This window comes from Monodelphis domestica, chromosome 4 (assembly GCF_027887165.1).
Source record: "Monodelphis domestica isolate mMonDom1 chromosome 4, mMonDom1.pri, whole genome shotgun sequence".
Classification (NCBI taxonomy): domain Eukaryota; kingdom Metazoa; phylum Chordata; class Mammalia; order Didelphimorphia; family Didelphidae; genus Monodelphis; species Monodelphis domestica.
Genome location: NC_077230.1, coordinates 121,023,658 through 121,045,758, shown reverse-complemented (window position 1 = coordinate 121,045,758; position 22,101 = coordinate 121,023,658). Strand labels below are relative to the sequence as shown.

Here is a 22,101-nt window from a genome sequence, read left to right as displayed (position 1 = left end):
TGATGGGGCAGACCGAGTTGGAGATGCCGGTTGGACATCTGGTTTGAAATGTCCGATAGCCAATTGGGGATGCAAGATTACAGGTCAGAGCTGTGAGAATATGCACACAGAGGGTCCTTAGACGCTTGGGAGCTGAGGAGATCTCCCAGGGAGGTAGAGAGAGAATGGGAAAAGGCTCAGGGCCACTGAAGATCTTACTGTTCTTCTCGGTAAGATGAGGACAATAATCTCTGGGTACCTGCCCTACCCGGAGGACGGGAGGGGTCTTAAGTTCAAACTAGGTAAGTGTAAACTATGAAAAATGTTCTGAGAATCTTAGAGCGCTGTATAATTGTTGTTGTTGTTTTGGGGTGTCCTCTGCGCTGATAGCACCACCCTATGCCCTCTTTCTGGCTTGTAGGGTCTCACACTATTTTCTTATTGCTTCTAATGAATTAGTTCTTCCGCTCCGCAAGGGCAGAGACTGCCAGGTCTCTTGCAAACCCTGCTGGGTACAGAGACGCTTCCTCTATGAACTGGTCCATTAACTGCCTGCCACAAAGGTATTGGTTGCATCTGAGTTTCTTGCCTTTTCCAAAGGGAAAAGAGAAAAGCAACCCGAGAGCCAAACAGGAACTGGGGCCTTTGAAACTTGCGCCAGGAGGAACAATGTCCTGGAAGAGAGCGGCCCCGCCGGCAGATAAAACTTTCTGGGCTCAGCGGTTTGGACAGCGCGTTATCTCTGACTGTTTCCTTGTGGCCGAAAAGAATGGTGTGATCTCACATCCTGAGCCCTTCCCTTTTCTCCTCAAAGAGGAGGGGGGGTGTGGGGAGAAGGGAGGAAGAGAGCGTGGGCGGAGTTGCCAGAGAGCAGCCCTGGGAAGGCTGCGGCTGCCCCCGCCCCTGTCCCCTGGCTTTCTCTTGTTGCTGCGGTTGAGGAAGCGGCCGCTGCGCGTCTGGGCTCCGGTGGGCACTGTAAGTAGCAAAGCGTTTAGGAGGCAGCTTCGGCTTCTTGGGTCTGTGGCCCACGGTGGGGTGGGGGACGAAGACCGCCCCTGCCAGATGTGATGGCAGCTGGCTTTGTCCGGGCCAGCCTGGGCGGGAAAGGAGAGGGGCTGGCAGCTCCAAAGGGGAATCATAGGACTGTCTTTTTTGGAACATAGATTTCCAGCTGGGAGCGACCCTCGAGGGTCTCTAGCCCTAATTGTGGATGAAAGAGCTGAAGTTGGAGTCTGGGAGATCTGGGTTCAAATCCTGCCTTTGACATTGGCTATGTGACCATGGATGAAATCGGACTTGATAAGCCTCTGGGCTCTTACAGTTCTAAATCAATTGTCTCTCTCATTTTAAAGCTGAGAAAATGAAGGACCAGAGGGGGTAAACTTACCTGTCCAAGGCAGTGGAATTCAAACCCAGGTCTTCAGACTTCTATCTGCTATGCCATACTTCTTTATTAGGGTCCCCTTTCCCTGTTAGGTGAGTAGGAGTGGGAAGGGAAGAATTAAGTGCAGAAACTGCCCTAGTTGTAGTAAAAGGAATACTGCTGGGATGGCATGTGTTTCATGAATGGACAAATTAGCAGTGACATATTGGTACCGTTTACTTTTCAGTTTGGGAATTCAGAGAAGGTAATGGTAATAATAGAGGCATCTTGGGATGATTGCCTCTGTCTCTGTCTCTGACTCTGTCTCTGTCTCTGTCTCTGTCTCTCTGTCTCTCTGTCTCTCTGTCTGTGTCCCTCCCCCCACCCCTCCCCCTCCTTCCTTTGGGAGTACCTTCATAGAGCCTGAGGGCCCACTTGAAGTCCCCTGAGGCTCTGGAGGCCACATAATCTGAAGAATCCACACTAGTTCTGGCCCACACTCTGCCTCCATATGTTCCCTTGGGCCAATTTCCCTCTCCCAGCCTCATTTTACCTTTATTTGTAAAATGAAGGGGTTTGACTAGATAATCTCTAAGGCCCTTTCTAATTTGAACATTCTATGGTCTGAGAAGTAAAAGAAGGGTTCAGATGGAGAGGGGGGAAGAAGAGTGAGGCTTTGGTTTTTTTGCTCTCAGAATCACTGCTCATGAGGCAGGGTCCAGTCTTGGCTTGGACTGGGTGATATGATGGTGGAAATGCTTATCTGGCCTTGGGTGGAATTGATAATGTTTGTTTTCAAGCTCCTAGACTCCTTTTCTCTCTGCCTTTATCAGCTGGTGCTGCTTTCTGGACAACTAAATTCCAGATGCTTAGGTGGGCAAAGACACAGCTGTGAAATAGATGAAGCTGGTTTTAATCCCTTATCAGCCTTCCTTGTCCCCTCCTCTTTTGGATTCCTCCAGTTTCCACCCTTGAAGAATTTCATTGTGCTTGGCCTCTCTTCCCTGACTCCCCCACAAACAATCTCCTCATTCTCCTCTCTACCCTAGAACCACCCAGGATAGCCAATCTCCTCCCCAACCCCATCACTTTGTCACTAGCCCCTACTCTAGACCACTCAGTTCTTCAGTGTTTTTAGGGCCCAGAGGGTATATTTGAGAACATCTCGGGCACACCTAGGATGCAGATGTTTCAGAAATCAGTGCTTCAAAGACCCCTGATTTCATTCACCAATTTAGACAATCATGGGATTTAGGTGGGACTTTATATCCTCTGACCCCAGGCAGTGTCAAGAACAAACTAACTCGTTGAGAGAATTGTTGAACCTTCTCATTTTCCAGGTGAGGAAATAGACCCAGAAGGGTTAAATGATTTGTCTAAAGTCACTGAGGTAGTAAGTGGTAGGATAGAAATTTGAACTCAGGTCTTATGACTCCAGATCTATGTTTTTTACTAATATAGACAGCAAACTCAATGTACCCTCAGTAGATGGTTCTTCTTCTTCATCTTTTCCCCCCCTTGACTCTTATCTTCTGCCTTAGATTCATTACTGTGTTTTGTTTCCCAAGCAGAAGAGCAGTAAGGACTAAGCAATGAGGATTAAGTGACTTGGCCAGGGTCATACAAGTACCCGACACTAAATTTGAACCCAGAACCTCCTGTTTTTAGGCCTAGCACTCAATCCACTGAGCCACCTAGCTACCACCCAATAGCTGATTCTTTCTTGGTTTCTGTGGCTAGAAAATCCCTCTGGAATACTTAGCAAGATTGCCCCTCAGGTGAAAGACACACAGTTGGACCCCCTATTGTATATCCTTACAGTTTGGTCACATCTACTGAATTTGTACTCTATTTTCCTAACCTTTAATAACCCCAGACTCATCAATGGAGCACTTAAGAAGAGGTCATATATGTACCAAATAAAACAAATCACAAGTCCCACCCTTACCTCTATCCTATGTATTCAGGTCCATGTAATTGAGAGTCAACATGGTATAGTAGAAATACAATTGGCTTCTATCAGTAAAACCTGTGTTCAAGTCCCACTCTGATACATAACAGTCCGTGTGACCCTAGGTAAGTCAGGGACATCATTCTCTTCTCTCTCTGCTCCTTAGAGTATCATCTCTAAGTCCCTTCCAGCTTTGAATCTATGCTCTATGCCAACTAACAAAAATCGGAGCTTTCGACAGTTTTCAGATACTGACTGCCCTAACTAATAACTGCCATGTCAGGTAGTAATCTAGCAGTTAGTCCCATGGAGTCTTTTTGGCACCTTTAGCAGTGACTTTCCTTCTATGATAGATTTGAAGTTAAGAGTTTTTCCATCTTCAGATAAGAGGCTCTTCTTGGGAACTAACACTAGGTACAGACCAACCTGTGTCACAAAGGATCTATTCCTTTTTAAAAAATTATAATGCCCCCCCCCCAATTACACATAAAACAAGTTTTAACACTTGTTTGTTTTAAAATGTTGAGTTCCTGAGTTCCCCTTCCCTGAGACGATAAGCAATCTGCAGTAGATTTTTCATGTGTAATCATGTAAAACATTTTTTCCTCTTCTTGACATTAAAATCAGTATTGTCTCATTAACTATAAGACTCTCCTTCTATTGATTATCTCCAGTTAATCTGGTACATGGCTCCTTTGTCCAGTTGTCTCCATCATTAGAGTGTGAGCTCCTCTTGAGCAGGGACTATCTTTTGTCTCTTTGTATCTCCATCGTTTAGCGTAGTGCCTGGCACATAGTAGGTGCTTGATACATCTTTACTGATCAGGTGACTGACCCCAAGTAGTGTCAAGAACAAACTAACTCGTTGAAAGAGAGGCTTGTTGGAATAGGGATTTAGAGATGGAAAGGTCCTTAGTGTTTCTTGCATCCAGCCCCTCCTGTTTAGAATCAGCCTTAAGATTTTTGCTGTTAGGTTTTATTTTCCTGTCACCTTCATTTCTGAATCTGTCACCTCTCCATCCCTATTAAGAGCAGTGAGCCATCCTCTGTCACAGACTAAAAAAAGGAAGAGGATGAAAAGTGGAAACTAAACCAACAACCACATCAACTATACATGCAGTGTATCCCATCAGTCCCCACTACTACCCTATGAGGAACTGGTTTTTCTCAACCCTTCCCTACCAACCTGTTCATTTTTGGTATTTTTTTTAATTCCAGATTTTACTAAACCAAATAAAACAAGCATTTCCATATACAAAGAAAAAAGAAGACTGTACATGAATAAAATCACAAATCTCTTATATATTTAGCTTACTTTTCTTTATATCTATGTAATAAATCCCATCCTCAAGTCCTCAGCCCTCCCCATTCTCCCTGCATTGCAGAAGGTATCGGTCCGGAGACCAACATGTACATATAAATGAAGCCTTTCATGTTTCACCTTTCAGTTCACTTTCTGGAGATAGCATTCACTGTTTATTCTTCTAGTATGAATTCTATAGTTGTGTATATAATATTTTCCTGGTTCTACACATTTTACTATTCATTACCTTATATAGTTCTCTCCAAGTTTGTTCGTTTTTTTAGACCCTTACCTTCCATCTCAGAATCAATACTGTGTACTGGTTCTAAGGCAGAAGAGGGGTAAGAGCTAGGCAATGGGGGTTAAGTGACTTGCCCAGGGTCACATAGCTAGGAAGTGTCTGAGACAGGACCTCCTGTCTCTAGGCCTGGCTCTTAATCCCCTGAGCTACCCAGCTGCCCCTCCAAGTTTTTTAAAAATCAGCCTCCTCATCACTTCTTATGGCGGTAGTATTCCATCGCAACCTTATACCTAGTTGGTTTAGCCATTCTGCCTCTGATAGGCATCCCTCCTTCATTCTGTAGATAAAGAAGGGGAGGAGCAGAAAAAGTGAGTTGCTTAGAGTCCCTTCCAGGGATAGCAAATAGCAGAGGTAGGATTACAAATGGTGGCTGTTGGGTTGACCTCACACTGGTAAGTCACTCTCCTATCTCATTCCCTCAAGGCTCTGCTTCCCCAGCCTTTCAAGAAAGTGATTAGCTAATGGTAAAATGAATGAATGAATGAATGTAAAGTATTTATGAAGTGCTTACAAGGGCTGCCCTAAGCCAGAAAATATGCTACTAAGAGCCCTTGAAGGACTTCCCTACCTCCCTGGCCATAGGTGAGTATGTTAGTCACTGGTTCCCTCTGGCTTTGGGATGGGAGGAAGGAGGTCAGGTAAGTGGGGAGGAAAACGTTATGGTAGGCTGATGAGGAAGGATAGCTCAGTATGATGCTTCTGCCACACAGATAGACTGTGATCTAATTTGCCTCCTCAGAGGTCCATTCCTGGGTGCATGCATGTGTGTATTTGATTTTTTCCATGAATGTGATGATTTAGTTCTTTAACATAATTTAGTTCTCTAACATACTAACATAATTGATGGAGACTTATGGCCTTTGAGAAGGACATAAGAATGCTGGATGTGGAGAGAGAAAAATAATTGGGAATCTATTTCTAATCCTGCCAATAAGTTACGCGATCAAGGGCAAATAACTTGATCTCTCTGAGCTCTGGATTCCTCATCTGTAAAGTGAGGGTCAGAATAACCAGGTTTCTAACTCACAGAGTTGTTAGGAGGTTCAAATTAGAAGACAAATATAAAGCAGTCATCAAATTTTATTAAAACAATTTTTTAAACCCTTACCTTCTATCTTAGAATCAATATTTGATTCTAAGGCAGAAGAGTGGTAGGGACTAGGCAACTTGCCCATGGTCACACAGCTAGGAGATGTCTGAGGCCAGATTTGAATCTAGGACCACTCATCTGTAGGCCTGGCTCTCTAGCCACCGAGCCACCCAGCTGCCCCTGGTTGTCAAATTTTAAAGGGATATTTAAATGTCAGCTTGGGGGAAAGGATAGGTGGGCTGGGATTTCTCTGAGAAAGAGCCTTCTGCTGTCCCTTCTCCTCTCTCCAAACCCTTTCCCCATCTGATATCTGAAATGATTTTTACAAGGGAACAAAGATTTTCACTATATTATCAGAGATAATGTACTTCAAATAATATTCCCAAATCGAGACACTGTCCTTTATATTCATACTCAATTGTGAGTGGCCATTATGGAATCCTTTCCCCAGAGCAGGTCCAGGGGAGGGAAAGCACAAGGGGTCCCTTGAGGACCTCATAGAAGGGGAAAGAGAAGCAGAGAAACGGAGACAATAAAGGCAAAGAATCCCTACTTCACCAAAGGAGGTAAGGGCCAATTTCTGGAGTCATAGACTAGCTGCATCGGTCTAATCTGCACAGAGAGAGATTGCTGTTATGTGCCTCCCTAACTGCCAGCTGCTAAATGATCAGCTCCTCTGTCTAAAGATGTGTTCTGGCCAATATGAGACGAGCAAGGCCACATGAGATGAGTCCAGAAGTAGGAGGCAGCCAGCTCTAATGGGCTCCACATAGCAGATCATTAGATTTTCAGGGTGACTATTTATACTTTGGAAATTGGACAAGCCTACAAACTGGTTCTTGATTTAGGGTTTTGTGGATTGTCTGGATTTAAGAAATAGTAATAGAGAAAATGTGTGTCAATATTTTTGCCCCTGAAGAGCTGGTTGTTAAACATTTATCAGCATATCCCTAAAAAAGAAGCATATTATCTTCTGCTACAATATCCCACTCCTTGCCTCAATCTGTCTTTGCTCCCTCTCTCTCTGCCCACCTCAAACAGGCTGCTATATCCTGGAGATTTCAGTGGATATGGAGCCTTCCACAGGTCCATTGTTGAAGGGAATATTAAAGGTTATCAGGTTGGACATCCTACCAAATGAAGTAGAAAATGAGAATGATGAACTCAGTCTCCTGCGTGTGAGAGTATAGGAGGGCCCAGGGGAACCCAGCCTGGCCACACTGACCAGCTATCATGCTAGCTGCTGTGATGGCGTGAGGGTGACAGCCTTATGGACCCCAGAAGAGTCGGGGAGTGTATACCTTTGGTCCTAGGATGGAAATAAGTGAAATGTGTGGGAGTATGGGCAATGGGGAGAGAAAGGAGAGAGATTTTCTCTGATTCAGCATGACTGGTCCCATTTCCTTTCTCCATATTTCCATAAAACCCATTGGCGACATGGTCCCACTTCCATGGTTCTATGAAAGACAGCTTCCCTAAAAAACAACAACAACAAAACCCTCTGACCTTTCTGTTAACAGTTCTGGGCCCATTTGTTCCTTTTGGACAGATGTATGGGCAAGACTGAATCCTGACAGGAGAGAGTGACCTCCTTGTTTCCTGTCTATTCCCAGGAAGTGTCTTCAGTGAACTCTGGATCAATCCTTTTCTCTTTATTTCACTGAGTTCCTGACACTCAATTTTTTTGTTTTCAGCCAGCCCTCTCTAATTCCACCTCCCTGGTCCTCATCAGGGAGTCTGGAGTCCACATGGTATGCCAGGGTTACAGGAAATGGAGATTGGAGAAATGAGAGGAAATACCTATCAGTGAATATTTCATTCTGATCCCTACCCAAATCCAGATTTTGAAAGGTCCCAAGAATGAGGTGACAGAGAAAAGGGAAGGAAACCCCTAGAGTTTTGGAGAGCACAGGAAAAGAGGATGAAGGCCACAGGGAGTTGTGAGCGTGCCTCACTTTGACCTCTGAGCTTTTACAAACCGGACAAGGAGAGGCCAGGACAGTTCAGAATCAAAGAATGTTCAGGCTTGACAATGTGGAATGCTGGAGTGAAAACCAACGGCAATGTGCGTCTTCATCTTACTGTGTTGTAGGGGCTCCAGAGAGCCATAGTTCATCCTTAATGAACATACGTACCTTCTCTCTTTAATATAAAGTGCTCGCTTGCCTGGGTTCTGGAAATGCTTTCCCTCCCAGGCATCCTCCTACAATCCATCCAGACTTTGCCATTGCTCCCTCCATGGAAACTACTGTGTCTTATAGTTCAGCCCCTCAGGGTTGAGGTCTTTGTGCCTTGCAAGGTGACAGCTATCGTCTCCTCTCTCTCCTCTCTTGTCCTTTAATCAGTTAGATGTGTCCAACTCTTTGTGTCTCCCTTTGGGTTTTTTTGGGCAAAGATAGTGGGATGGTTTTGCATTTCCTTCTCCAGCTCATTTTACAGAAGAAAACGGAGGCAAGTAGAGTTAAATGACTTGCCCAACATCACACAGTAAGTTTCTGAGCCTGGATTTGAACCTAAATCCTCTTGACTCCAGGCATGGCCCTCTCTCCATTTCCCCACCTAGCTGGCCCATCTTCTCCTGCCTGGAGAGGGCTAAAAGGTTATTCCCAGGTCTGTACTTTCATCCCCAGTCTTTGGCACAGTGTCTGGCTCATAGTAAACATTTAATAAATGCTTATCTATTGATTGATTTTGATTTTCATAGTAATATTTTGGCAACAGTGATGCTCTAGAAGAATGAATATTAGATTTGGAATGATGCACCTGATTTTGAGTTCTGGCAGTGCCAAGTATTAGCTGTGTGACTTTGGATAAATGACTTACCATGGGGCAACTAAGTGGCTCGGTGGACAGAGAACCAGGCCTGGTGATGGAAGGAACTGGGTTCAAATATGGCCTCAGCCACTTCTTAGCTGTATGACCCTGGGCAAATCACATAACCCCAATTGCCCAAGTCCTAACTGCTCTTCTGCCTTGGAACCAATACTTAGTATTGATTCTAAGTTGGAAAGTAAGTATTAAAAATAATAACAAATGACTTACCTTCTGCTTCTCTTTGGTTATCGGTGGAAGAAGTAATACTTGGAACTGTTGTGAGATTCATATTGGATAATATCTATGAAAATGATCTGCAAAACCTAAATCATGAGATTATTGTTTTTTATCATCCAACCTTGAGGAAATGACTCTAACGTTGGGAATGTGGGGCCAGTAGGAGAGGAGAGCATGGTGTCCGCCACCGAGGGAGGCATTTCTGTGTTCTTCACATCAAATAACATATCTTGGTCTGTCAATTAGTGAACATCCTTTAAATGCTTACTAAGTTCCAGGTACAGTGCTAAGAAAAGGAAGAACACAAAGACAGCCCCCTGCCCTCAAGGAGCTCACAATCTAACTGGGAAGACGCCATGCAAACAACGGTGGAGGAAGAAAATGTATGCAGGATAAATTGAGGGTAATTAGCAGAGAGAGGGCACTAGCATAAAGGGGGATTGGCAGAAGGTGGGATTTTAGCTGAGACTTGAAGGAAACCAGGAGGAGAGGGGGAGAATACTCCAGGGAACGTAAGGAGGACCAGCCAGTGAAAATTGGTTGATGGAATTTCCTTCTGCCCATGCATAAGGCCATTCTTGCCTTGTTTTCTCCCCTGACTTAGGTCCATAGGCACCACATAAACTCTTCCATCCAAGAAACAAAGGGTAGAATCTGGCTTTGCTGAAAGATCCAGGGATTTGGAGTCAGGATATCTTATCTTTGCAGCCTGGCTTTATTACTTAGTGTCCATGTGATGCTGGGCATGTCACTCTTATGGTTTTTTTAGTTTCTTTTTTTAGTTTATCTGTAAAATGCTGAGGTTGTACTAGATGATCTTTTTTAAACTGTTATCTTTCAATTTCAAGTAACAATTTCAAGGCAAAAAGACTAGGCAATGGAGATTAAGTGATTTTCTCAGAGTCACGTAGCTAAGAATTGTCTGAGGTCACATTTGAACTGAGAACCTCCCAGCCCTAAGCCTGGCTCGCTATCCATTGAGAAACCTTGCTGCTCTTAGATGATCTTTCCCAAATTTGCATCATGTTTCTATAATTCTATATTCAATGCCACATTAATGGAATCGATTCAGTCCTTTTTCAGTTGGGGTTGATTTTTTGTGACTCCATTTTGGGCTTCCTTGGCAGAGATCCTGGAGTGGTTTGCCATTTCCTTCTCCAGTTCATTTTACAGATGAGGAAACTGAGGCCAAGAGAGTTAAGTGACTCTCTCAGGGTCAACCAGCTAGTAAATGTTGGAGGCCAGATTCGAATTTAGGAAGATGAGTCTTGACTCCAGGATTGGCTCCCTATCCACTGTGCTGCCTCACTGCCCTTTACATTACATTCATGGAACAGGCATCTATAAAGGATTCAGGAATTCAGGAGGGAGAGAAGTCTTCATATCAGAATTTGGTGCTGAGATGACTTTGCAGGTCCCTTCCTGCTCTAAATACAATTATTTTCTCATAGATCACTGTTAGTTTAGAGAAAACCATTGTGTTTGTTAATTCATGAATTTTATGAGCTGTGGTGAGGACGGACAGGTCAGAGGATGGCTTAGACTAAATCTTGTCCCATGTGGAACTTACACCCAATGCCTGGCACATAGTAGGGGCTCAGGGATTGTTTATTGACTATTGTCCTTATACTTCCTTTGCAGAAGTTGAGGCTTTTCCTGTTCTGAATCCCATCTTCCTTTCTCTTGTCCCTTTGGCAGCTTCTAGGTTCTAGGGGAGCATGGGGTGGGTGCTGGTGGGTTAGGAGAGGAGGAAAGGTAGTAAGTTGTGATAGACATCACCTAACTTCTGTTTACCCCAGTTTCCTTATCTGTAAATTAAATTAAATTGTAGATTAAATGAGATAACATTTGTAAAGGACTTTGCAAGTCTTAAAAAGCTATTTAAATGTTAGTGATTTATTATAATACTGTCATAGCCAACCTCTAGTTCACAAGGATGGGTCTGTAATAGAGGACTGGACTGGGTTGAAATTTGTGGATTAGGAAGGATAAAAAAGAAATGTATTTTTGTTTCTTTACACAACAAAAATTCTTCAAAAAGAGATGCTCAGTGGAGAGAGAGAGAGAGAGAGACAGAGACAGAGAGAGAGAGAGAGAGACAGAGACAGAGAGAGAGAGAGAGAGAGAGAGACAGAGAGAGAGAGAGAGAGAGAGGGAGGGAGGGAGGGAGACAGAGAGAGAGTGCCAGGACTGGAGATGGGAGGACCTCGGTTCAAATTTGGCCTCAGATGGCTCAGTGTTGTAAAGACAAAGATAGATAATGGCCAAGATATGCTCTCAAGGCCCTTACAGTTAGTTGAATGAGATGAATCTTTTTTGTTGTTGCTGGGTAAAGACTGTTTTCTGTTTTGGCTCTGTAGCCCCCAGTGCTTGTTCCAGGGCCCCTCAAATAGCCGGTCCTTAGAAAATGTCTTGTTGAATCAAGTTTGATTAGTAAGTGCCTTTCTAGGAATCCTGTATTACAATTCTGAAAGTCAACATGTTTTCAGGCTTCTATATGAAGAGGGAGCAAGTGTAGAAGGACTTACTGAGTCATACTGTGTCTGAAATGGTTTCTAGAAGCCCCATTTCTTTGCTTATTTATTCATGTTTTTACATCTTTACCTTAGTATCAATTCTAAGACAAAAGAGTGGCAAGGGCTAAGTAATTGGGGTTAAATGACTTGATGAGGGTCACCCAGCTATAAAGTGTCTGAGGTCACATTTAAACCCAGGTCCTCTCGACTCTGGACCTGGAACTCTATCCACTGTGGTATCTAGCTGCTCCAACCCCCATCTCTTTTTAAATAATAATATTTTTTTCAATGAACAAAGATTCTCTTCCCTCTTTATCTTCCCTCTGTATCTCCAACTGAGCAAAATATTAAAAGGCCCAAACCTTCATAATATATACACAGTCAAGCAGAACCGAGTTTCACATTAGCCGTCTCCAAAAATGTTTATCTCATTCTGAATTACCTTCCTGTCAGGGGATGGCTAACCCTCTTCATCATGGGGATTCTGAAATTACAATGGTTCATTGCATTGATCAGAGTTCTAAGTCTTTCAAAGGCAATCTTTTCCTTCAAATCTTAACACAAGCTCATTTTGGGGGGATTTGCCTTTTTCACTTTTCCACCAAAAGCCATACATTCTGTTAACTGAGATCTCAGAACAGGCCAGCTCAAGGGCCTGTGGAATAAGAGAGGTGGATCTTTGGTGCCCTTGGCTTTCTCTTCTTGCCATGGTCTCTTATTCTTCTTTACTCTTGTCAGTCACCCAAGGACCTCATGTCCTCTCCCCTGCCATCTTTCAAAGCTGACTTTAAGGGAAGAATCCAAAACTTGTTCCTACTCCGTTACAAAATAACTGATTAAACTAACTCCCAAAGAAAGTTTTGCACCGTGAGAGACCCACATTGTGTAGGATCTATCTGGGAAAAAAGGACTTTGTAATCTTATCTCTCTGAAAAACTGTATCATTTTGGTGGCTGATTGGTTGCATGTCTGAAACTTAGATTCATCCTCTGTAAAATGGGGATGATAATTATCTATACTTCTTACCTCACAGATTGTGGTGAGGTGCAAATGAGAAAGTGAAAGCACTTTCTTTTTTCCCCATTTGAATAAGTTTATTTAGTCAATTTCAAACATTATTCCCTGGTTACAAATAATCACATTATTTCCCTCCCTCCCCTCCACTCACTCTTCCCGCAGCCAAGGAGCAATTTCATTGGTTATTACTTGTGCTCTGGATCAGAACCTATTTCCATGTTGTTGTTTGCATTGCCACTAATGGAGAAGTCCATTACATTCGATTGTACCACAGTGTATCAGTCTCTGTGTACATTGTTCTCCTGGTTCTGCTCCTTTCACTTTGCATCAATTCCTAGAGGTTGTTCCAGTCCCCATGGAATTCCTCTACTTTATTATTCCTTTTAGCACAATAGTATTCTATCACCAATGTATACCACAATTTGTTCAGCCATTCTCCAATTGAAGGGCATCCCCTCATTTTCCAATTTTTTGGCCACCACAAAGAGTGCAGCTATGAATATTCTTGTACAGGTCTTTTTCCTTATTATCTCTTTGGGGTACAAACCCAGTAGTGCTATGGCTGGATCAAAGGGCAGACAATCTTTTATCATCCTTTGGGCATAGTTCCAAATTGCCCTCCAGAATGGTTGGATCAATTCACAACTCCACCAGCAATGAATTAATGTCCCATCTTTGCCACATCCCCTCCAACATTCATTACTTTCCTTTGCTGTCATGTTAGACAATCTGCTAGGTGTGAGGTGATACCTCAGAGTTGTTTTGATTTGCATCTCTCTGATTATAAGAGATTTAGAACCCTTTTTCATGTGCTTATTAATAGTTTTGATTTCTTTAACTGAAAATTGCCTATTCATGTCCCTTGCCCATTTTTCAATTGGAGAATGGTTTGATTTTTTGTAACTGGTTTAGCTCTTTATAAATTTTAGTAATTAGACCTTTGTCAGAAGTTTTTGTTATGAAGATTGTTTCCCAATTTGTTGCTTCCCTTCTAATTTTGGATGCATTAGTTTTGTTTGTACAAAACCTTTTTAATTTGATGTAATCAAAATGATTGATTTTACATTTTGTGATTTTTTTTCTAGCTCTTGTTTGGTTTTAAAGTCTCTCCTTTCCCAAAGATCTGACAAGTATACTATTCTTTGTTCACCTAATTTGCTTATAGTTTCCTTTTTTATATTCAGGTCATTCACCCATTCTGAGTTTATCTTGGTGTAGGGTGTGAGATATTGATTCAAACCTAATCTCTCCTATACTGTCTTCCAATTTTCCCAGCAGTTTTTAATAAAAAAGTGAGTTTTGGTCCCCAAAACTGGGATCTTTGGGTTTTTCATAGATTCCTGCTGAGGTCATTTACCCCAAGTCTATTCCACTGATTCTCCTTTCTATCTCTTAGCCAGTACCAAATTGTTTTGATAACCACTGCTTTATAGTATAGTTTGAGATCTGGGACTGCAAGTCCTCCTTCCTTTGCATTTTTTTTTCATGATTTCCCTGGATATCCTTGATCTTTTGTTCTTCCAAATGAACTTTGTTATGTTTTTTTTTTCTAATTCAGTAAAGAAGTTTTTTGGTAGTTCAATGGGTATGGCACTAAATAAGTAAATTAATTTGGGTAGGATTGTCTTTTTTATTATGTTAGCTCGTCCCACCCATGAGCAATCAATGTTTTCCTAATTGTTTAGATCTAGTTTTAACTGTGTGGAGAGTGTTTTGTAGTTGTGTTCATATAGTTCCTGTGTTTGTCTCGGCAGATAGATTCCCAAGTATTTTATATTGTCTAGGGTGATTTGAAATGATATTTCTCCTTCTAATTCTTGCTGCTGAAATGGATTGGAGATATATAGAAATGCTGATGACTTATGCGGGTTTATTTTGTATCCTGCAACTTTACTTAAGTTGTTGATTATTTCGACTAGCTTTTTGGTTGATTCTCTAGGATTCTTTAAGTAAACCATCATATCATCTGTAAAGAGTGATACCTTGGTCTCCTCATTGCCAATTTTAATACCTTCAATTTCTTTTAGTTCTCTAATTGCTACTGCTAGTGTTTCTAGTACAATGTTAAATAATGGAGGTGATAATGGGCATCCTTGTTTCACTCCTGATCTTATTGGGAAGGCTTCTAGTTTATCCCCATTGCAGATGATGTTAGCTGATGGTTTTAGATGTATACTGTTTATTATTTTTAGGAAAGGCCCTTCCATCCCTATACTTTCTAGTGTTTTTGATAGGAATGGGTGTTGTATTTTATCAAAGGCTTTTCTGCATCTATTGAGATAATCATGTGATTTTTGTCGGTTTGCTTGTTAATATGGTCAATTATGTGGATGGTTTTCCTAATATTGAACCATCCTTGCATTCCTGGTATGAATACTACCTGAAAGTACTTTCTAAGCAGTGAAGGGCTATAAAAAATGTTAAACATCAGTATGTGGACCACACGAAGAGAGGCAGTATGCTAGAATGATTAGAGGGACTGGCTGTTCTTAGAATTGGGAGGACCTGAGTTCAAGTTCTTGACTCTGACAAATAATGCCTCTTTGATTCTAGACACATTTCTTAATCACTCAGTGGCTTAGGCAAGTCTCTAAGGCTATAGGTTGCAAAGAAGGGACTGATGTGCCAAACTGGTCAAGGGAATTTCATCAGGGAGTTCCTTGGACCAGTGAAATAGTCCCATTCTCTATCTTTGGCTGTGCCACCAGGATTAGTTTTGAGCCATTGGCTTTCATGTTACCAAATTTTTTCAGTGTGGAGGAGATGCATTATTCAGTGTTTGCCATTTACCTAGGAAATTGAAATAGAATAGCGTCTAAATTAAAGTAACTTTTTGGAAATATGTATCTAGCTATTTATCTACCTGTCATCTATCTATAATCTATCTATTCATCTCTCTCTATCTGTCTCTGTCTCTGTCTCTGTCTGTCTCTCTCTCTCTCTCTCTCTCTCTCTCTCTCTCTCTTTCTCTCTCTCTTTTCCCTGACTCCCTTTCCTCAGACTAGAAATGCAAGGAAAGTGCTGTTCTGCACATTCCCTAGAGGGAATGCCTCCATAAGAGCTCCCTGTACTGATGGAATCACAGGTGCAGAAGTACATATATTATATGCAAATATTTTATTAAGATGAACTTGACACACATAAAATGAATATTTCCTTATAAAAAGAATAGAAGTGTATATATAATATTAGTTTCTTACATACAGTTTTAAAAATAGTACACATTAAATTTAACAGGGTATTTTCATCAATTCCTTACTTACATATTGATATCCCTTCTGAACCTCCTTCTTTCAAATAGGTGGCACAGTGGATAGAGCATGGGCCTGGAGTCAGGAAGACTCATCTTCCTAGGTTCAAATCTGGCTTCAGACACTATATCTATGACCCTGGGCAAGTCACTTAATCCTGTCAGCCTCCAGTTTACTCATCTGTAAAATGAGCTGGAGAAGGAAATGGAAAATCACTCCAGTATCTTTTCCAAGAAAATCTCAAATGATGTCATGAAGGGTCAGATATGACTGAAAAATGATTCTATGACAAAATTACTACTCCCTCTGTATTCCCTTTCAAGTAAAAGCCCTCCCTTGTAACAAATAAGTAGAGTCAAGCCAATTAAATGCACACTTTGACTGTGTCTTATAAGGTATATCCCATCCTCCTCCTGAAGTCTGTTCCTCCTCTGCCAAGAGTTATTGTTCAGTCATTTCATTTATGCCCATCTCTTCATGGTCTAGAATGGGGTAGCACAAATCATTGTCAGTCTTCTGTACTCCTTACTAAATATTGAATTGAACAGTTATTTAGTCTAGCACAGTTGTTTTCTTTTTACCATATTGTAGTCATTATTGTTCTTCTGCTTACTTAACTCTGAGTAGTTAACACAAGCCTTCCTAGGGTTTACTTTAGAAAGTAAGCTCCATGTGGGAAGACATGGTTCTGCTTGTTTTCTCGGTGTTTATTACACAGTCCAACACATAAATGCTTAACAAATGTTCTATTCCTCTCTCCTCTCTCTCTCTCTCTCTCTCTCTCTCTCTCTCTCTCTCTCTCTCTCTCTCTCTCTCTCCTCTTCTTCTTTCTCTCTCTATCTTTCTCTCCCCCCTCCCTCCCTCCATCTGTCTACTTAGCTCTGTCCATCAGTCATTTATATCTATGTATTATCTACCTATCTACCTATTTCTATCACCTATCTACTATCTTTCTTTTTCCTACTGATATTATCTTTCTACCTGTTCTATCATATAGCTACATACTTACCTATAGCTATTCATTCATCCATATGTTTATCTCTCTATCAATCATGTATTTATCAGTCATCTATCTCTATTATATATTTTCCAACTTACCTACTTCTATCATCTATCTTTTGCCTGCCTACCAATGTTACTCTCATCTCTCTTCCTACCAATTTCTATCATTTTTCTACATTCCTACCTATATTTATACATTCATATCTCTCTCTCTCTCTCTCTCTCTCTGTCTCTCTCTCCCTCCCTCCCTCCCTCTCTTTCTATCTCTCTTTCTGCCCATCCATCCATCTATCCATCTATCAACTCTTTCTCTGTCTCTGTCCATCCATCTGTCTGTCTATCTCTATTTGTCTGTCTATCAGTCTGTCAATCCGTCTGTCTATCTGTCATCTATCCATCCATCATCTACCAACCAATCTAGATATCATCTTTTAATCTAGCTATCTGCCTATCTTAGCTATCATTCTGTCTATCTATCATCTATATCTTCCTATTTAGCTATCATCTTTCTAGCTATCTCTTGCCTGTGAACTTGTCATTTCCTACTTTGGATGACAGTTTCTCTATGTGTCTTCCATCCCCTACTTGATCATAAGGTTCTCAAAGCCAGGGAACACATCTCATAGCTCTTTGTTGCCCTTACAGTGTTCTATAGATGCTCTGAGGATGTGCCTTCTCTCCACATCACAGATTGCAGCTCTTCTCTAGATTAGTAGCTGATCTTGAGTTGCTGAGGCTGAAAATTCATCTCCTTGTAACCAGCCTAGTGATGAGCCCCTTGAAACTTCACTAGGATAGTCCTGTGCCAATAGCCATGCATATGGTTTATCACTGGGATTTATAGATAAGGGCTTAATAAATATCTACTGAATTGAATTGATTCACAAACAATAGGTGGAAATAAGCATTTTATAATCAAATTCTTACAGCCACATGACCCTGTGTGCTTTGTTGATAGCCATGTAGAGACCATAGAAATGAGCATTTTTCTGAATTCCCAATCTAGAGTTGGAGAAATTATTATCAACAGTCATTTTTTGCTTTGGGTGTGTCAAGGAGGTGGGGTATGGGACAAGTTTCCTCTTTTCCTGGAAGAACTGAGAGAAACTCCTAGTTTCAAAACGACTTGCTCTGTGATTGGTACCAACATTACTTCCTTTTGATACAAAGGAGCACACCAAGTCATCAGTGACTCATATTTGCATCTTGACTCATGTTTGCATTTCTTCCTGTGCAGAAGCTATCTATATGGGATGGGGAGGAGAGGAGAGAGGGAAAAGGGAGCGAGAAAGGGAAAGGGAAAGGGAAAGGAAGGGAAGATGCAAGGAAGGGGGAAAAGGAAAAGAAGGAGAGAAGAAAGGAAGGATGAAATGAAGGTAGAGAAAGAAGGAGTTAAAGGGATGAAGGAAGAGAAAGAAGTGAAGGAACAAGGAAAAGAGAGAAAGAGGCAGAAGACTGATGAAAAGAAGGAAGAAGGTATAAAAGAACCTAAATTAGTATTTTTTTCTCCTTGGTGAGGGTGTATCAGTTTTGGAGATGTAATAATTCCCAATTAGAACAAAACCAAATAAACCATTAGTGATATCTCCTTGAAACTATGTCCTGGGGCTTGCCTTAAGAATCATTCTAGGGGCCAGCTAGGTAGTACAGTGGATGGAACACCAAGTCTGAAGTTGAGAGGTCTTGGGTTCAAATATAGCCTCAAATACTTCCTAGTTGTGTGACCCTGGGCAAGTCACTTAATCTCAGTTGGCTAGCCCTTACCCTTCTTCTATCTTAGAATAATTTAAAAAAAGATTAGAAAAGAAAACCAGAAGAACACTGTGTACAATAATAGAAATATTGTACAACGATCAACTGTGAAGGACTCAGCGATTATGAGCAAAGCAAGATAACCCCAAGGGACAGATGATAAAAATGTCATCCACAATGAAAGAAGGAACTGTAGGAATCTGATCACAGATCAAAACATACCATCTTCCACTTTTTTCCTCCATGAATTTTTTCTTGTGTATGAAATGTATCTTCTTTCATATCAGGGAGAATATGGAAATCTGTATTACATGACAGCATTGGTATAACCTAGAGCAGACTAACTTTTGCCTTGGGGAGGGTGGAGGTAAGGGAGAGAAAAAGAGAAAGAGAGAATCCAGATCGCAAAATGTTAGATAACAATTGTTAAAAATTATTTCTACATGTAACTGAAAAATATTTTAAGTTTAAAATGTTTTTAAAATGAAAAGGAAAAAGAATCATTCTAGAAAAATAATCTCACCTCAAGCTCATGGAGGGTTTAATACATCTCAAAGCATTTTATATGTTACTTTTTTTAAACTTTTCTGTGACTTAGTTTCCTTTTTTTAATTGAAAAATTGTTATTTAATTAATTTAGAATATTTTTCCATGGTTACATGAATCATGTTCTTTCCCTCCCTTCCTCCCTTTGCCCCCCACCCCCACTCCCTGTAGCCAACAAGCAATTCCACCAGGTTTTACGTGTGTCATTGTATATGTTATTTCTTGATCTTTATAGCATTACTGTGAGATAACTAGGTTACCTGACAGATAAAGAAAGGAAAGCCTAGAGAAGGCACTGACTTGCCCAGTCAAGGGCTTGCATGCTCCCTACAGAATCGTTCAACTGGTACAACTGATATTACTGGCTCTATTGATTGTGTTGTCCTGGGAACAATCTGCAAGTGACTAATTCAGCTCAAAGTTATGCCATGGTTGGAAAAAGTTTATTAGTGAATATACAGACCCAGCCTCCTTGTCAAACCCAGGCTAGTTTTGCCTGAGATAAGCAGTTTTAAAAGCTGGGCAGAGAGTGATCATTTCCCTTTGGTGTCAAATGTCTTTGTAGAGCTGGCGAAGGAGCTACGGCAAAATCAAGTGTGTGAGCCTGACTCACAGACAGCTGATCAGGAAGCTTTGGCTTGGAAAACTCTACAAGAGTTGGGAAAAAGAAGTCAGTTTGGCTGGCTGGTGCAAAGCGAGAGGTGAGTGTCCAGTTTATTTATTAGAAAGGTCAGTGGCCAACCAAACCAGTCACTGCAGTGGTGTGTGTGTCTGTGTGTGTGTGTGTGTGTGTGTGTGTGTGTGTGTGTGTGTGTGTGTGTGTCTCTGTGTGTGTGTGTCTGTGTGTGACAGAGAGAGGCAGAGAGAGAGAGAGAGAGAGAGAGATTGAGAGAGAGAGAGACAGACAGACAGACACAGACACAGACAGAGCTATGGAAATAGAGACAGAGACTCAGAGAGAGATACAGGGACACAGAGAAACAAGTGTCTCTTGGCCTTGAATTCTTGTGAAATGACATAATGAATGCCAAAGATAATTTGAAATTGAATGAGCAGAGACTTATCTGAATTCTAGCGAAAAACTTTGTAGCTTTGAGGAGGGCCTGAAGATCACCTTTTTAATTTCCCACCTGAAACAAGAATGTCTTTTACAGTACCTGTTAGATACTCATCCAGTCTTTGCCTAAACAATTCCAGTGATAGAGAATTTACAACATAACTTTTACTTCCATAGCTTCAATTGTTAGACTTTGTGTTGAGTCATTTACCCGTTAGTAACCTCTCAATATATTAGGTCATTTAACTTCTTTTCTATAACTTCTATCCATTGATCCTAGGTCTGTCTTTTGTAGCTATACAAAATAAATCTAATACTTTTTCTATATGACAGTCCTTTAAGCATCTGAAAATGCCTTCTCTTTGAAGTCTTCTCTTCCCCAAAGACAAATATTTCTAATTCTTTTTTTAAATGACATTTCTGGATCCCTTGACATCCTGGTGACCCTTCTCCAGGAAGGAATAAGAACCCTGGTCTTATTCCAGTGCCCAAAATTAAGCCCAGCACTCTGGGTGTGATCTGAATAGAACATGATACAATGGAACCATCACTTCCTTCATTCTGGTTAATGTAACTGAAGTTGACTTTTTCTTTTAAAAAAATTTAAAAGTTGTATTGATGTGTTTTATTTTTAAGTTATATATATTTACAGATTACTTCTACTAAGAGGTCTTTTATTAAAAAAAGGACAAAATCTAGAATATCTATTGCTGTAAGAAAAACTGCTCACAAGCACATTAGAAAAATGCAAATAAAGCAATTCAGAGATTTTACCTCATACCCATCAGACTGGAAAAGAAAACAAAAAGGGAAAATAATGTTAGGGGGACTTTGGGGAAACTGGCATATTGATACATTGCTGGTGGACCTATGAATGGGTACAATCATTTTAGAAAACAATTTGGAATTATATACAAAAAGCTGCTAAACAATGTGTATGTACCTTTCTATCCAGCAATACCACTGCTGGGTCTCTACCCAAAAGAGATCAAAGAAAGAAGGAAAGGTCCTTTATGTACAAAAATATTTAAAGCAACTTTTGGGTGGGTGTGATTCCAACATTAAGGCAATGCCCAACAATTGTGGAATGGCTGGGTGAGACGTAGTATATGAATGTGATAGAGAACTATCATGCCACAAGGAATGAGATTAACCTGCTTATATCTTTTGATCATTATCAGTTGGGGGGAAAGCTCCTTTTCTTATACATTGGAATGAATTTTTAAAGTTTCCATTAGCTTTCCTTTTTTTTTTGACCAATTATTGGCCAACATTATTGGCTTCCACTTCAGTACAGTTCCTGTCTGAATTCAGTTAAAGAATTATTAAGTACTCATCTGTAAAACAGTGTGAAATAAAAAACAAAACAAAACTGTGAAATCTCAATGGATGAGGTTTTTACTGTAATTGAAACAAATAGTTGATAAAAACTCACCCAGCTTCATTTCCTTTAAACATCTGGTGCTAAATAATGACATCTGCACTCATATCTGTCCTAGCTCCACCCTCAGGAGATTGAAGGGGGCTGGGGTCTTATCTCAGGCAGCAGGTGCTGTTTGCTGATTACCCCCAGGTCTGGGGCATGGCGGAGAGGAAAACCTCCCTGCCCCCTTGGAGAAACCAGAGAGACCTGAAATTCAATGGTATTCTCTCCATTTAGTTGAAGATTACTGAGTTTGCTCAGGGCAGATTCTGGTACTAATCTGACTACAGCAAAACTGGAGGAACATTTTAAAGCCCTAGCCAGTGGTCTACTTATCTCATGCAATTCATTCATTTCTCTCTCTCTCTCTCTCTCTCTCTCTCTCTCTCTCTCTCTCTCTCTCTCACACACACACACACACACACACACACACACACACACACACATTCAGTATGTGACTTTGAGACCTTCACCTCACAGGGTTTTAATTTTCCCATTT

General features: G+C 41.1%; 1 protein-coding gene across 6 annotated transcripts in view; it reads left to right on the top strand.

Moving 5' to 3' along the window:
• The first annotated feature begins 794 nt into the window (after positions 1 to 794).
• The window catches only part of RALB (RAS like proto-oncogene B), a 95,057-nt gene continuing 73,750 nt past the window's right edge, over positions 795 to 22,101 (top strand). For 2 of the 6 annotated variants that reach the window (XM_056793748.1, XM_056793749.1), the window contains exon 1: positions 851 to 954. The gene's annotated coding sequence lies outside the window, so the exon portion shown is untranslated. Of the gene's footprint in view, positions 955 to 19,687; positions 19,824 to 22,101 lie in introns of all 6 variants that reach the window. The other 4 variants (XM_007494048.3, XM_007494046.3, XM_007494047.3 and 1 more) reach the window with 4 other exon arrangements.